At 45.7% G+C, this 16218-nt stretch overlaps 1 long non-coding RNA gene across 1 annotated transcript; it reads right to left on the reverse strand.

The window, feature by feature from the left end:
* Positions 1 to 6200: 6200 nt before the first annotated feature.
* Positions 6201 to 13633, reverse strand: LOC139055541 (uncharacterized). Its single transcript, XR_011511841.1, has 3 exons — positions 13525 to 13633; positions 9250 to 9378; positions 6201 to 6279 (listed from the first exon to the last, which is right to left on the reverse strand). It is a non-coding gene; the product is annotated as an uncharacterized lncRNA (long non-coding RNA).
* Positions 13634 to 16218: the final 2585 nt, after the last annotated feature.

Genomic DNA, 16218 nt, shown 5'->3' on the forward strand with positions numbered 1-16218 from the left:
GTTAAGTACATAGCTTCCCATGTGAATTTGTGACGGTTTATCATATTTTCTATTCTTCTCACCTTTTCAGTGACATTGCGTTACCTTCTATTATTAGGAAAATTGGTGCATGACTATAGAACAGAAAATAATGAAAAATTAAATGGACCGTCATGAAACAGCTCCAGCAAAATAACGAAGTCAGCCCTATAGGCCCGGATTAATAAAGCTATCAAACGCCCCGTCCCGTCACTGGCAAGGCACGGCTGTTCGTCACGAGAGAGCGCCTCCTCACCATTTTCTTGTCAATAATGTCACGCTGGTTTATGGTGGCTGATGCGATCGAAGGTACAGCATTTTGAAAGGAAAAAGCTGGCCACAAAACGCAATCTCATGACGGTGACGTGACACTGACGGGTCGGGGTGTTTGACGGCTGTGTGAATCGGGGCCTTACTGTGAGCCGTGAGGGAAGCATTACCTCAGACAGAAAGTGAAACGAAAGGAAGGTTGCAACGCTTCTTAGAGAGAGAGAGATGGAGAGTGCTAGAAAAAAAAAAAACACTTGTCTTTATTAAAATGTACGGATGGGATACGGTGTCTCCCTTTCGCTTCTTAGCATCTGGAGGCGCAGTTGATGGGACAACGTGTGAAGGGGAGGCTTGGTTTTAAATACACTCCCTCCAGGCACTCCCTAGACGTTCTCGTATGGCGCCGCTAATGGTAATGGCGCTTGATTAATAACAAATTGGCTGGGGCCTAGCTAAGGGTAAGCCTGGATATATCGAAGCGAAAAGGTTCGGTGATGCTTATGGTTTAGCTTATAGTTATGCTTTATGATATAGTCTATGGTCATGCTTACGGTTTAGCTTATGGTTATGCTTCATGATTTAGCCTATGGATATGCTTACGGTTTAACTTATGGATATGCTTATGGATAAGTTATGGATCCGCTTTCGGTTTAGCTTATGGTTCCGCTTTATGATTTAGCCTACCGTTATGCTTACAGTTTTACTTATGGGTATGCTTTGTGTAGATATGCAAATTGCTTATCAATGATATATACCATAAGTTATGCAGGATTATTAAACTTCTTTATTCATCATTATTGGGCACATTGTCTGGCGATTTCTGTTCAACCATAAACACAGCTCTCTGTATCGGTAGTATTACTCTCTTCTCCTTCCATACTGAATGCGCACGCCTATTCTCTGGCAAGCGGTTATATAGTCGGCCTCCGCGTTAAACACGCGCTTGCCGCGAACGTCAAACGATGACGCATAGCGCGCGGCAGTGGCCACCTGCGCCGACTCCGAAACGCTTATGGAGCCAATTCGACTCCTCACACGCTCATGGAGCCAATTGGACTCCGAACATGCTCACGCAGCCAATTCCGACGTACGCCGGCTCGCGCGAAGCACGGTGTCGACTTGCGTAGTAAAGCTTTACGCTTCAATAAACAGATTTGCCCAAGCCCAATGCGCGGGCGCTGCCATCGCCGTAACACTATAGTTCTCGGCGCTTTCCCTTGTACTTGGGTTTCAAGTAACGATGACGGGAATAGTGCGTTTGTCCTGGTATAGACACAACATATGCTTCTTACCACAGCCGACCCTCAGACCGCTAAGGACTGCTATTACCATAATGCTTCACGCCAGCGGTGGTGTACAAAACCTAGTCGTGGAATGCATATATTGGCTGTATATCGAGAAATCAATATTGTAGGAGAACATAGGTAAATTATTGGGTTTTACGTGCCAGAACCTCGATCTGATTATGAAGCCCACAGGATACTAATGTGTCCTAAAGCACGTGAACACTCGATATGCCAGATACCATTCTTTAATTTTGCCGCCAGGAAGTGGACCTACCAGGCGAGAATTCAGCGATATCTGTAACGTTAGGCTAACGTCAACGGTACGCGTACCCTGGAGCTAAGCTAAGAAAAAATTCATTTGGCTTTCACCTTATCCAAGAAAAAGGGAGCTTTCTGCGCCAAAGGAGTCAGAATTATATTTCTGCATGTTCATAAGTTATCTAACAAAAGGCTACCCTAGCAAGTCTATCTCAAAAGCAGTCCATTTTCTTTGTGTGCCCCTTTAAAGTGGACACGCATCAGACTGTATACTATCCATGTCCGTGTATAGAGGCGAGAAAATTTTTACTCAATTTCCTCCTCCTTGCTCAATGCACGCGCTTTGGTTTCAAGATCCTTCTTCGCACGAGTAAAATCGTAACTGTGGAAACGCAATGGCCTGTCTAAATTGCCTTGTACGAGAGGTTTTATTCAGTGTACTCCGTTTTGCGCCGAGGAGCTGTACAAGTTGCGCTGATAGTGCAAATATGATAATACATCACTCACATGCATCGCTAAAGAGTCATTTGCATTTCTCACGCAATTTACGACTTTGTCTATCGCGATTGACTACTCCTGACATTGCGCCATATTTTCTTGTAAGCATTCCAATATATGCCTACATATTCAACACCTGATAATAACGAACTACTAGTACGCTTTCCAAAACTAGTGTCTAGCTAGTCATGCCGAGTTGTTTCCATTTCCGTGGTAAAGGTTGATAGGAATCACATGTTTTCACACTCGTTGCCGATAGGCTCCAATCTTTAAATTGCCGATGCAAATATTGCAACTTCTATTGTATCGAATATTGAACGCGAAAGAGAGCATGAATTGCTTATAGCGTAATTGTGTATGGCGCTAGCGGCTATTATAGTAAGACTATAAAAGCAGCACCCAACGAATACCCGCCATATGTTTCTCAATAAAGATGTTTATTCCTATCCAAATCGCGGCGTTGCTGCCAAATAGGTCCCGTCAGCGCTTCTTTAAGTGACCCTGGAGCGATTATGACGACGTTGCACAAGCGTACTCAGTCGTTAGAGTAGATCTTTCCGATCAATAAGTGACAAATTTAAGCGCTGCGCGTAAAGCGCGTAATTTATTATAATATTTTAAAAATTGACGTCAGTAGGGCAAGCTATCCGATTGCTATTCAGGTCACGCACGACATCGATTACTTTCCCAACACGTTCACGGGGAACAAATGTTGTTAGCAACATTTGTAATGTTGGTTAACTTATTTCTATTAAAAAAAGAAGAAAAAAGGGAGAAAATACACAACGACAACTTATCACTACACTCAAGCATTTCCGATACACCGCAAGTGTCGTCTGCTTGTATTACGAAGTTCTCCGTTGTGTCGCGACCTACGTAATCAGTGTTGGTCTCGAGCTTCCTTTTCACGAGCCCCATGGATCACCCCTGTTACGTTGTGGGCTGCAAATCTAGCTATCGGTAACACGTCAAGCTGCGACATCGTGTCCAGCTGCAAGGCAACATGCGAGCGTAGCGGCCGCAGCGCTTCTCGCTGCCGGTATCCGATCGGCGCTAGCATCTACGCGTTTGCGGCCGTCACTTCATGCCGGAAGCTCAGTACCACAATAGGGAGTTTTAGCGTGCACGTTTATTCGGGTAAGCGCAAGCGGACTCGACGTTTTACGGGATGAGGAGAGGCGCAGACGTGAGTTACCTGCATGGTGCAGCCATCTGGTGGCACAGACCACAAATTAGACACACAGAAAACTAATATGGCACAAACCAAGTGAAGTGTATTCTACTTTGCTGTTGTCCTTGATAATGTTTAAAATGTTTTGCACTTCGCTGCAGCAATAGCAGCTCTGTTGTTTGGCTGGTTACGCTCTCCCTCTCCAGGTAGCAGCACCATGCAGGCCGCTCACGTTTACGCTAAAGCCCCTTCATGACAGCGGTAGGAGTATGAAGGGGTTTTAGTTTACGCCACCGCCCATCTTTCAAAACTTCAAACGCTCGCCTGCGGTTAACGGAATACCGCACCCCGTTGGCACTTCTACAACATGCTCGCAACACGCGCTTCTTGGATAGCTCTCGTGGGGGAACGAAGGCCAGAAGACTAGCGGAGAGGTTGGAGAGTCACCGTGCACTGGGTCCTAGACAAGTGGAAATAGACGACACAACCTCACATCACGACGTAGAACCAGTGAAGGCGGAGCTTAGCCTTGATTATTCGTTCAACGGTATTCGGTGAACGAGCTGAGAAGAACCATGGCTAGGAAGGAGGACAACATTTAGCGCAGCTCTCTCAATATGAAATCTTCACTTCAATTGTAGCACAAATGTTTTACTGTAGCTGTTCCGAACGCGTCAGCATGATTTGTCAAAACCGCTTCTGGGACCCTTTAAAAAGAAATTTAGGCACTTTCTAGCACACTAAGTCTTCCTGACCAAGTTGACCAAGAATTGTAAGTTCTGATTTCTGCCCTCTGTCGAGAAATTATTCATGTGTGCACCTGAGCATGACATATTGGTGTAGTTGCTTATGAAATAGGCACATTCACAGACGTTCTGTCTTCACTGGCTGAATGTGCGCCCCAATCGAATAGCCTCGAGATAAATAAACATACCAGACTTGCTTAAAATGTTCACTTATTTTTCCGTTACGTTATAAGCCCTTATCAAACCTTTACTTGTACTTGAATTAGACTGAATTATGTCTTGATTTATGCGCTTGATAGTCGAGCTCATCGCTATGCGTATATTTGTGGGCGGGGGCACTGGAAAGTCCAAACGTAGTTAAAATATTTTGGCGACCAAAATATACATTATTCTTAACAATAAAGACGTGGAATACTTACAAGTCGCCTGCAACCAAATGAGGAATGGGTGGCACATGAAAACAGATGCAGTTAGACGCTACACCGAGTGTAACATCGGTTCATGCCGTAAATACGCATCGCGAAAATGAAAACGCATGAAGCGCTAGCGATATAGACTTAGCGTGCACTTGAACCAGTAAATCCTTCACAATTTTGTGTAAAGGCGGTAAATTAGCCGGGAATACATGGTGTGGCTGCAATAACGTCCTAATCGATTTATAATGCTCGCGCTGTAGTCCCTGCGCCTCTCGGTCCACTCTTAACGATAAGCGTCTTCTCTTTCGTGAAGGTGACACAAACTCAAAACGTTATGCTAGAGACTGGTAGGCGCTCAGACAAGTTGCTCAATTACTTTTCGTCATCGTCTCTCACTACCTAGCCGCGTATCCTTCACCTACCTATAAGTATCATGACTCGAGGGCTCTTATCAAAATCGACCTCTCAGTTCTTCCCTGACAACTACTGTCACTATACTGTCTTCGATTGCTTTCCGCGTGCTCAATATGGTGAATGGTCTATCGCTTTGACCAGGCTTCCTGAAACATATTTATTTATTGAGATCACTCACAGGCTTCTTTACATGGGATCATTGTGCGAGTGGGACAATATACATGGAAATCGCAAAAGTATAAGAGCAAATACATCGATTGAAGAAAAGAGTTATACAATTCTTTGCCGCAAACACTCCACATTATACTCTTAAAAATCAAGTAAAGCTGTTTTACAAATTTTTGGTTGTATAAATATGGCTTTATTAAAACGGAACACAAATTGGCTCAGGCCTAAACAAGAGCACAGTTTCGTACATGTAATACAACATTAGAAAACATTTTGTTTTAGTACCAGCACATGAAAACAAAGATCTTAGGTAAATATGGCGGTTATCCTGTTTTTAAATCTGTTAGTATATGGTGTTTGTGACGTCCTCAGGAAGGCCATTCCAGTGGCTTATGGCACGTGAGACAGCAGACATGTGAAATGCCTTAGTATGACCTCTATCTGCTCTCTCAGTGGCGACTGACCGTCTTTCACAAACACACACCCTCATGGGAATTCACCGCAGATGAAACGTGACGTCCTAGTACAGTTTACACAACGCACACTGCATTATATCTACCACTACTCTGAATGACTCGCTCGCTCTCCAATCCTAGATTCTTAATTTTCATTCGCACTATCCCATAGCAAGTCCTTCGGGTGCTGGGCGAGACCCGATAAGCAATAAAACATCCAACCAAGAGATTTCAACTACGGAGACTCATAATAATCAAATTTACTCTCGCTTTCTTGCCTACCGCGCGCCAGATAGACCTGGCCAAAAAGTATGGGGGACACTTGAATGCATGCCGTTTTTTGTTTGCGCTCCTTCTCCTCGTCATTACAGTCTATCTCGCCTTAATAGTTATGGAAGGTTTGTGCTTCCTTTACTTTTTGTAGTATTTCAGCATACGCATTTGCACAGTTACTTGGTCCATCTTGAATGAGAAGTCGCGACAGCAACATCTACCACTTACCATGATGTCCTTCTCTGCCATGTTTACTATGCTTCTGATGCTTATGCCTCGGTGCTGAGGCGTGGTCTTCGAGGATGGCTGTGTGGGAATAAGTTTGATATCAGGAGCCCCATAACGTCATATAACTGCCTACTATAACTCCTGACGTCAAATGTAAGTAACCACCCACGCAAGCATCTGGCAGTGGCCAAACACCTTGTTCAAAGAGCACATTTAATCGCCTCGTTTATTGGAAGTCAGTTATGTTTGCTTTCAAAGCGAGTAGCATAACCAAGCTTGACAGGTTTTTCTTATCTAGTTGGCGAGATGAGAGGGGCGCGCAGGAAAGGAGAGGGTTTCGGTGCGACCGCGCTGGCGCACTCAAGGTGATAACCGGATGATAACCGAAGTGGTGCCGGCGTCTACGATGGGTCCGCACCCCTTGCTTAGGTTGAATATAGGCGTGCAATAGGGAAAAAAACATATACGCTAAAACACATCCTCAGCAAACCTGAGTTAGCAGAACGATGTCGTATGTTTGGCGAAAGGGCTCGGCAAGGTTATGCTGATTAAATAATGGGGCTTTACGGTCCAAAACCATGACCTGATTATGAGGCACGCCGTAGTGGGCGACTCCAGAACAATTTGGACCACCTGGGGTTCTTTAACGTGCACCGAAATATTTCGATCTCGATTCGATCTCGCACCGAATATTCGATCTCGCGACCTGGTGCTTAGCATCCCAACAGCATAGCCACAAGCAACCATGGCGTGTCAAGGTTATACTGCCACGCAAAATAAAAAAACGCGTAGCCTCCGGGTATTTCTTTAAATTTTCACTTTTCTTCGGAATATTATTGCATCTGCAGTGCACACACATCTCTTTGACGTGGTGAGTTCTCGCTGTTTTGTGACGTCGCGTGAGAGACAGGCGAAGTGGGGACGACCAGAAAATTTTCGTGGTCCAATAACCATGGTATAACATCGACAAAGCTGAGAACTAACATTATTAGAATATTTTTCTTTACATTGTGTGGAGTTGTGATGCATAATCAGTGCATGCTCGTCATGTTGAGAGAGGGAGTTCTCACGGCTTTATGACGTCGTGTGGATGGATGACAAGCGTTGAGGGCGTGACCCGAAAATTATCGATCAATCGCGGAGGAGTAATGGCGCAAATGACGTCGAAAGTGATTAGAATAGCTTTATGTTATATAGCGTCCTACCTTCCTTACTCGCTTTCGTTGAGCATAAAGCTTGGCGTTATATGATGTGACTTTCAATATACCAGCGGAGCGGAGTCAAACTTAAATATTCAAATAAACACAGAAATGCTCGCTGTGTTCTGTCGCCAGCTTGCCGCCGTGGTTGCTCATCGGCAACGGTGTACGTTCTGTTTTCACGTGCGAGGTGTATACAGAGTGTGATTCCCGTCCGTGTCAGCTGTCATTCCATTGGCAACAAAATACAATAAGACTCGTTTACTTAGACATGTATTCGCTTTGATAAACCTTAGGGGGTGGAAATTAATAGTGATTTTTAATTGCCCCTTGGTGCTTTTATAGCCCAGGTGTTGCTTTGTGACCCTCAAACACTAACATTCATTCAATGTTTCCGGCAACAATTTAAGACTGCCAGCTGTTCCAAGTGACACGGCTGTGCCTTGACCATCTGCAATGGGGTTGTAGGGTTTGGACAAGACAGAGACACAAAGGAAACAGCTTCAAATGGCCACGCCATGCAACGTATAATAACTACCGTGTCCCACAAAGCGAGCACACCTGCTCTGCACTGCACACTGCATGCATGCTGGCCAAACCACTTCAGCTGCCATGAAAGCGGGTGCGCCTCGCGAAGTATAGGCAAAAAATAGATGCCTGCCAGCAACTGCTGGCAAGTACGCTATGAATACGTTCTGGGGAAAACGCGGGGAAAGCGGGAGATGGAAATTCAAGACGATGAGCAAAACGAGACCAAGGTGAAAGCAAGAACTAACGTTTTGACAAGTGGACTTGTCTGATGTCATATGTCGTTATTATACCTCATATGTCGTTATGAATACGTTCTGTGTGACTGAACAAATTTTCCATCGTGAATACTTTTCTTCATTGTATGGACGCATCTGTCCGAAACCCCCAGACAACTCATTGACTTACTGGGTCTTGAAGGCGGCGCATATAACGGACTGGTGCACTATATTTCGTTTAGGTGTCATTGTTATATGCTATAAGCGCGACCCCCATGTGATACGTTGACCAAGTCACGATCCCCTCAATGTCTGATGTAGCAAAGACTACTTTTGTTTTGCGTGAACCGAGATGAAGATGCGACATCGTGTGGTGGATGGTCATGCTGACGCTGCATGCTTGATTTCGAACTCAGTTCGCGGTATCCGAAACACGCTTCATGAGTGCTCTTCCCTGTCTGTAACGGTACAACGGCCACCTATGTCGAATAAGCGTCAAATATCTCGAAATCTAGCGGCAAGAATGTGGTTTAATTACTTTCATGCAGCTTCGCACGCACATGACGCCACATCCGGAGTGAGAATGCATCTTACGACATCGCTTGCTGTACTCCCGTTTCGTTCTTAAAGTGCAACGCTGTGGAAACGACGGACGAAGTCCGGCCATCAAAATGTTTCACAGCGCGCTCTTCATTGAGGTGTATATCTCTATCTCTTGCAAGCGGAACGATAATGCTCGCGAGCCTGGCGCAACAGCCGGCAAGCTAAAAACCCGTAAAGGATAACAAGGAAAAACAAAATGATCTCGAACAACTTCTAACAGAGATAATTGCTTATTAAGGCTGAACTTTCTTTTATTTATAACTGAACTAAAATAGGGAACATTTTCTCGTATTTGACGGCAGAAACGCCGAACTATTTGTTAGTGTGAACGCGGCCACCACCAAAAAGGTCTCCCTCACTTTCACAGCGTTGCATGCGATGTGGGAAACCGAGTGCAGTAATCTTAGTTGAAAGGCAATGTGGCAACGTAAATGTACACGGGTTGTCACAAGTACACAAGCACGAATCTGTTTGGCTCCATAAAAACGTGGTATACTCACGTGAGTGGTCCCGTCTTGGAGGACCCTCATGCCTACTGGTCGAGCTTGTAGCCGCCGTTGAGCTTGCGCCCGTCGTTCCCGTGTCGCGCGACGTCAGAGCGGTGGAGGAGCCCACCGTCCCAGACTCCGCTGCAGAATCAGGCCCCGGCGGAATGCACTTCTTACTAGGTAGCCAACTGACATACAGAGCTCCCGCTTGTGTGCCACATTCTTATTGCGCCTAGTCTTTCTTTTTTTGTTGTTCTTTTAATGCTCTAGCATTAAGAGTCTCAAAGTAGGATAAACTCTATGTGTGTGAAGTGTGGGAAGCCAGTCACGTGGTAGAGATGTACATATACTGGGTGTCCTAGCTAATTTTAGCCAGAGCTTAAATATATGCAAATGCCCTGTAGCTGGACAGAACAAAAGTAATGTCTTCCGTCGCTTGGAGATGCTTAAAGTATATTTTAGGTCCACCTAATTAGGTAATTAGTCTTAATTAATTATTCAACTTCTCAAATATCATAGTTACATTAAAAGTGTCAGTGAGAAAATTGTAGAACGACACGAAAAACTTCCGATACAGCTTTCAGTTCCTCAATACGTGCTACATAAAAGGGTTTTACCTATCGTGGAAGAAGTCCGCAAATGCACGCAAGATTGCCGCGCGACTGGCCGCTCGAGGCACTTTGCGTGAGTTCGCGGGCTTTTTTCACGCTCGTAAAACACTTTTATGTAGCACGTATTGAGGAACTTTAAGCTATATCGGGAGTTTTTCATGTCACTCTACAATTTTTTCATTGACACCTGTCCTCTAATTATAATAGTTGGGAAGTTAATTTAGAATAATTATCTAATTAGGCGGAATAAAAAAATTGAGTATCTCCAAGCGACGGCAAAGATCATTACCTTTGTTCTGTCCAGCTACGTGGCATTTGCATATTTTTTCACTCTGGCTTAAATTAGCTCGGGTACGCTCTATATGGGTGGGGGTAAAGGAATTACTTCTACTGGGGATCCGTTGTTGAGTAAGTGGGCAAGAAATATTTTGTAGGCGCACGTAGAAAACAAAAAAAATAATAATTTTGACGTTTCGGCCGATGTCCGTCCGTAGTGCAACCGACGGTGGACGGCTTCTGTCAGTGGCACTTCGCTCGTCGAATACGCAAGACATGGGTCGAGTAAGCTTCTCAACAGCACTTTACGATATGTTTGGTCCATGACCTAAGAGTTCGTTGTAATTCGGCGCATTTCTTTCGAATTTACCGCCTAATCATCACTGTTTTTTGTAAAGTGAATAGTTTTCTTTGGCTGTCTCAGCCGTTCTCGTAGTAGTTCGGTGGAGCGACGGAGGTTGATACCGCGGAAGGGAAGGCGAGGAATCGCGGCAAGGGAAAGGGAGCGTGCTGTCGGGCCACCGAGTTACGAAGAGAGGCGGGAGGAAAAAGTGGAGGGTTGTTTAGACTGTCGTGCGTAAGCCCTCGCATGACCGAGTGACGGAGCTGTTCGCTTACGTGGACAATCGCCATCGATATTTCGTGCATATTATTTAGGGAGGAGTGAGGGGGGGGGGGGGGGGAATGTTAGGGGTGCTTCAACATGCTGTCCCTTTTCGGTGGCCAACTAAGAATGCGGTGGCAAGTCTTTTGCTTCTGCTATCAGCTGTAAGATACGATCGAAGAGTGCTGTGACAAATACGCCGTCCTCCAAGAGGCATTGTGTGAATGCGAATGCCAAATACGTTTCCTCATTTCTATGACGTCACGGCGGAGACGAACTTTTTCGACGTCGGCGTCCCTCGGGAACTACGTTTTGGAGTGCGGATAAAGGCACGAAGGGGCAAGTACGTTGCAGTTCTGTGGTTGAAATTTCTAAACACTTAAGTTTTCAACGACAGTATGTGGTTCCAAAATACCACAACTTTGTTCGTCTTGAGCTGTACTAAGGTAAAGCATGCAGCCAAGTCAGGAGTGCGCTCAGTAAGACACCTACTTAGGTTAGGAGCGTAAATGGTAGTGTGGATTAATATATCTGATAGCTTTTATTTACTATTCTGAACGATGTGCGAAATATGAGCTAGCGTTTAAAATCTATGGAGTGATGAGCCTGGCGTGAAGCGTAACGGCAAGCTTATAAGCTCATACATGCTTACATTTAAGCCTTTTCACTCATAGCAGCAGGAAGATGGTGCTATGGAACCACTGCGCAAACGCTTTGAGCCTGGTACTGTCAAGCGGGTGCTAATACAGTCAATGAGGTTGTACGCTGTGTCTCGCCAGAAGCTCAGGCTGCCACACCTTTCAATAATGAGGAACCCCAAAGGACAGTATGCTAAAATGTCAACAGAAACGCATTCTTTAAAAACTGTACGTTTAATTCATGTGGCGTAAATCAAGTGGTGGCGAAAATGAATGACAAACGTTCTTTTTTTTTTTTGCCGACATCTCCGCACTACTAGATGAACCGCGATATCAGAATAATTTTTTGTACTTAAGCTATGAAGCAGAAAATGTTCACGAAGCTTGCTGCTTTGTGTTTCTGGCTACTGTAGAAAGCAGTGCCGTCATTTACCTGTAAACATATAACTAGACCTCCCTCAATACACATTGACGAAACCCATCAGTCCCAGCGAAATTATGTGAAAAGTCAGGAATGTTTTCTTTTTTTTGCGACCCGCCATCCGTTATCGCGTGTTTTCTATTTTACCAAGCATCCTTTCATGGTATAAGCTTGCATACGACATCCTGGACGCAGCTTCTCACCGTGATGGTTCTCCAGTATGGTGCCTAGGATATGACGTCAGTTTATCATATTCACTCCCGCGGGTGAACATTAAAAATCATTCTGGCATGACTGAGCATTCGCGAAACTATGTTAATGAATGTCCCGATAAGCGGTTAAATTCTAGAAAAGAAATTAGGGCGAACTTTCTTTATTACATTACGCGTGCTGAAAGCCTATTGCAGTAGCATCAGTGTTACGTCGCGGATTTTTAAGACTTTCTTGGTATTACAGCCTAAAATTCACTAATTATTTGGCTCCGAATATATTGCAGTCCACCTTTAGCAATGAAAAATTAACAAGAGCCGAGCAGATTTTGTCATTACCCATGACGCCAGGATGAACTGGCGCGGGGAAATTAAAGGCGGTGTTACGTCTCAACATGGCCAAGGGCATTAATTAGAGGCCTGCCCCGAGGCAACCCCATCCATCCATCGGGGTCTACCGAAGCACAGTGTTGAGACCGACTGCTGTGGGGTCAACTAAAGGTGCCCCTTACCAATAGCTGGCAGCCTGAACTAAAGACGAAAAGCGCCGATGTCAAATATTGCCGTGGAAACGGCTTCGACCTTGGATTCCGCGGTTGCTGTACGGTCACCTATTTCATACCATCGGAGGTGGGAGTTCATCGGAGGTAGGAGTGCATCGCTGGTGTGAGTGGTGCAGAACGATGCGACATCATGGGCGTGGTATTGCGACCGATTCGAAGATCATGACTGACGCGACACAGTCATCAGATTCCCTAGTCAACTCGCTTAGGAAAGACGATGGTATTAAAAGCGCAGGCCTTTCGTGCAGTGCGACCGACGTGTCCATATGTGAACGCAGACGTTTAAGATGCTGATGCACGAAGTGGGCTTCCGTTACTCTCCAGCAACTCCGTGTAGCGAATCTCAAATAAGCGATTTTTCCTTCATTCCTACTACCTGACGTATTCGTCAATGGGCTTGGTGTACTACTGGCCCAAACGCCGCAGCAGAGGCATTAGTACCCGTATTTCATTTTCGCGCCTTTTCTATTTTCCAAACTTCCCCTCAGTGTGACAGTGGTCGCTGGGATACTGAAGAATCGCAATATGCCAATGCAGGCGGACCGAAATCACGTGGCTCTTATCCGTGACGGCATCTTCTACATATCGGCAGGATTCATAAGAAAGGTCGGATCGCCGCTTCGGTCTGCGGACGAGCAGGATGCGGCTCAGGGCCGCCGAATCAGCATCTCCCACAAGGAAGGCTAACTGCTTTCTCGCACCATTCGTCGCACCTCGGCCAGGTCGCGCTCGTCTGCGTACTGACTGAGCGATCCTTCGAGTCGCGTGAATCCAGCGTAAATTCCGCTTCGGCGGACTTACGTCACTCGCCACTGTCGATGGACACAGCGGGTGATGTTCACAGGTATACATTAAGGGCATTATGGCTGTTTCTGAGCCGAACACTACATGCGCATGACGGCATTTTACGCGCAAATGTCAGCTAAGGAACAGCTCAGGTCGCATTCCTATTTCAGGCAACTTACCCATGGTGGCGTGGCCTAACCGGGTTTCTCCTGGAGTGCAGCCCCGAAGGTTCTCAGTCAGCGGCCCGGAATTCAGCGCAACCCGCAAGCGCGTGGCACACGTCGTCGATGTCTTCTTCTTCTGCTTCTCCTTCTCGAGCTCGCGCAGTGCGCCATTGCACAAATCTAAATACGTTGCATCGCACAGACATATTGGCCTGTAGGTAGGGGCAGATGCGGGGGGGGGGGCACTTGCCCTCCCCCTTATCCCTGTCAAAAGTGATGGGCACAGTATGCTGTTTGCCCCACTACTTTTGAAAGCGGGCACTTTCGACTGCACGCTTGAGCTAAATTTTCTCTTTCCAAATTTTATCTGTTTGCTGCAAGCGTACGTTAGTTAAATATACACCTCAAGCACAATTTTCTTTCTCAATAGAGTGGCCACCGAAGTAATGATTTTGTGTACTGCGTATCCCCTGCTTAGGCAGCGAAGATTTTCTTCTGTGCCTCCTAGGGATACGCTGCAGCGGAAGACGCCTGGTATTCGTCCTACACGCTCGCGTTGCATAAAAGGCCTCGCGCTGGGCAGTACCCGCCATGTGAAATGTGAGATTACGCTATTCGCATCATGTCCAGCTTTTTGAGATCGCTATACACGTATTTGAAAACTTAATCTGGTTGCTATATTTAACCGGCGGGCGCCAGGGGAGGTCCGGATAATGTATTATAATCAGCCGTGCCCAACGACTTGTGTGCCTTAAGGTATGAAATAGTTGGACTATGAAATGGTGGAATTATTTATTCTCCGTCCACAGGTAGCCTAAATACCGTTGCCATATCAGTATTTTATCACGATCAAAAACCTAATCAAACCCCATGCAGGTACAACTGCCGAATTTCACTTTCTAATCACGAGTGATCTTAGTTATTCTCGTGAAAATGGCCTTGTTCGTACGTGGAGGGCCATTCCAATACTAATAGAACGCTGCCTTTAATTCTTTTTCGACAGGTATTCTTACTTCTGAAATTGTCGATTTTATTTTCAGGTTGCTTTTGTATAAGGGCTACACTTTTACCTGTTTTCCGCCAGTAGCAGAAACAGCAGATATTCCATATTTTCAAGAAATTTCCGGTACACGGCACCTTTTGGTGACGTGTACCGAAAGTTTGCACTGTGTCGGTTGCTTATATGCTCCGTAAGTAATTACCGCATACTCGGTTTCTCCCAATTTTTATCTGTTAAACACAGCATTAAGTTGTTTTTCCAAGGTATGCTCGGTACGACAGACGGCGAACGACGCATATATTAAGTTTATTCGAAGTGCGAAACAGTGCCCTCAGTGAAGAGCGATAAATGTTTATTCTGTGCAGGTTCCTTATAGCCTTCATAGAAAGTTGCGGATGAAGCGTTCCAGGGTTTCATACTGCCACTAATCGAAATGTTTTCTACGCACCTAAAATAACAGGACGAGATGAGGACTTGAACTTCTGTGAAAACAGGGAGAACCGAAAGCGCAGTGCGTTCCGAAGCTTTCACTTTCTTGTTTTAAATGCAAGTGTTACAGATAATTACTAAACCCTCGTTTTTTCATGTGGTTTCGTGCATCATACTAGACTCGTAGTTTCTTTCTCCAGTGTCGTCGATGAGCTAAACAAGGCATATTGTTATATCTGAGGATAATTAGGGGTATGGTATGGATAATATGTAGGCAAGGTTGAAAATGGGTGGGTTAAATGCGCCTTGTCCTGTAGAATACGTATACAAGGGGTCCATAGCGTCATTAGTCGGTTGAACTGTCGGTGTAAGACTCTGACGGCTGCGCTGACATAATTAAATCTACAACTGAGGTTAAATTTTCTGAACATAGGAGGGAAATATGCCAAGTTTATGTGCGATGCCAAGTGCGGGTTCATGAAATGCAGCTTTAAAAAAACCCGATGACACTTGAACACTCCTTAGAATTGTAAATTCGGAAGCATTATTGGCCTCTTGAACGCCGCTGAGCAGTCTATCGAGTTACCAACTCCTCGTAGGCAAGCGAGCGCATTGAGATGCTTGCGCGTTATGATTTGGTCTTACCGAGGAGCACTTAGAACACAGGCGAGAGCTTGCGCGAGCAAGGAACGCGCAGATAACACAGGCTTCCGATGGCGAGAGCGAGGGTGACGTGGCGTCGCGGCGATGCCCTCTCCCCTGGTGTCCCAGCTGTGCGTGGTTTGCTTTGGGCAGAAACCGCTCGCCCTACCTAGCCTGAGTACGACCCCTTTGTGGACATACGTTGCTGTTCCAGTCACCGCTCATTGTGTTCCCGCTACTCTTCGGGGGTCCTTACTATGCATGACCTTTCCATAGCATTATCAAAACACAAATCAAATCAGTTGTTGTGTGGGTTTTTCTTCACCTACAAAGTGTAGTTGCGTCACTCCCTACTTCGTATGCTGCACTTGCCGCTTCCGGGCAACTACAACTTACGCAACCGTAATATTTACACGGAAACACTTGCGCCGAATGCTGTGCGTGCAGCCGAGCTTTCAGGTTGTTTTTTTTTTTTTTGTTTCTATCCCCGCACTGCCGGCCAAGCGGCAGCGGGCCAGGCGGCGCCGGCCAAGCAACGCAAGGGGCGCACACCTCCCGCTGATTGGTTGTTTTTGCCCACGGACACGACAAATGCACTGGTGGGTAGAGCCAAAGCCACCTAGAAAAAAATGTAAGGC

This window comes from Dermacentor albipictus, chromosome 2, assembly GCF_038994185.2.
Source record: "Dermacentor albipictus isolate Rhodes 1998 colony chromosome 2, USDA_Dalb.pri_finalv2, whole genome shotgun sequence".
NCBI classification, from domain to species: domain Eukaryota; kingdom Metazoa; phylum Arthropoda; class Arachnida; order Ixodida; family Ixodidae; genus Dermacentor; species Dermacentor albipictus.